This window comes from Rhincodon typus, chromosome 28 (assembly GCF_021869965.1).
Source record: "Rhincodon typus isolate 14 chromosome 28, sRhiTyp1.1, whole genome shotgun sequence".
Classification (NCBI taxonomy): domain Eukaryota; kingdom Metazoa; phylum Chordata; class Chondrichthyes; order Orectolobiformes; family Rhincodontidae; genus Rhincodon; species Rhincodon typus.
The window spans coordinates 41,955,040-41,955,913 of NC_063359.1; the positions used below are offsets into that span (position 1 = coordinate 41,955,040).

The 874-nt window shown below is 56.4% G+C and overlaps 1 protein-coding gene across 5 annotated transcripts in view; it reads left to right on the forward strand.

Annotated features, from left to right (window-relative positions):
* The window catches only part of vav2 (vav 2 guanine nucleotide exchange factor), a 122,566-nt gene that overhangs the window by 93,280 nt on the left and 28,412 nt on the right, over positions 1-874 (forward strand). The window lies entirely within an intron of this gene.

The following is an 874-nucleotide window of genomic DNA, read 5'->3' on the forward strand; positions in this document are numbered from 1 at the left end:
TCTGCCCCCTCTCCAATTTCCCTCCCGAATCTGCCCCCTCTCCAATTTCCCTCCCGAATCTGCCCCCTCTCCAGATGCTGAGATGGGCCTCTTTAATTCGCCTCTACTTCCTTAGTGTGAAATCAGAATGTTTGTGTGTGTGTCTGTGTCTGTTTGTGTGTGTGTGAGAGAAAGTGAGATGGGTTTAAGATGTTGGTTTCATTCTGTGGAAGTCTCTCAGACACATAGGCAGTGAGACAGCCAATCGAAAGATGCACAGTCACCCTTTTCCACTCTTACACTCGCCTCTCCACGAACTCACACTCATCACTGCAAACACACAGTTGCCTCACACACATTTTGCCTCCATACTCCTGCTCTCGCCCCTCGCGCCGCCTGCCTCGCCCCGTGTGCTGTCTGTCTCGGCCCGTGCACCAACTCTCCCGACCCGCGCACGACCTGTCCTGCCCCTCACGCCGCCTCCCGCCCTGCGCGCCGCCTCTCCTGCCCCGCTCACCGCCTCTCCCACCTCCCGCCCCACGCGCCGCCTCTCCCACCTCCCGCCCCGCATGCCGTCTCTCCTGCCCTGTGTGCTGTCGCATTTAACAACCCAACATTCACACTTGTCCCCTGTGCACACTTGTTCTCACATCCCTGTACATGCACACTCGTCCTGACCTCCCTCCCCCATTTACTCCTACCCTCTGACATTCACACCTCCCTACACATGCACAACCTCAACTGTCTACAGCCCCGCCTCCCCCAACTATTTTGCTAGTGAGGCATGAACTAATTTCAGGCTATGCTGAATTTGGCCTCAGTACCCCGGGTGGGTAGCTGATACTGTTCTGCATTCCGTATGTAAACCAGGATGAGGTTCTGTGTGATGCCTCCC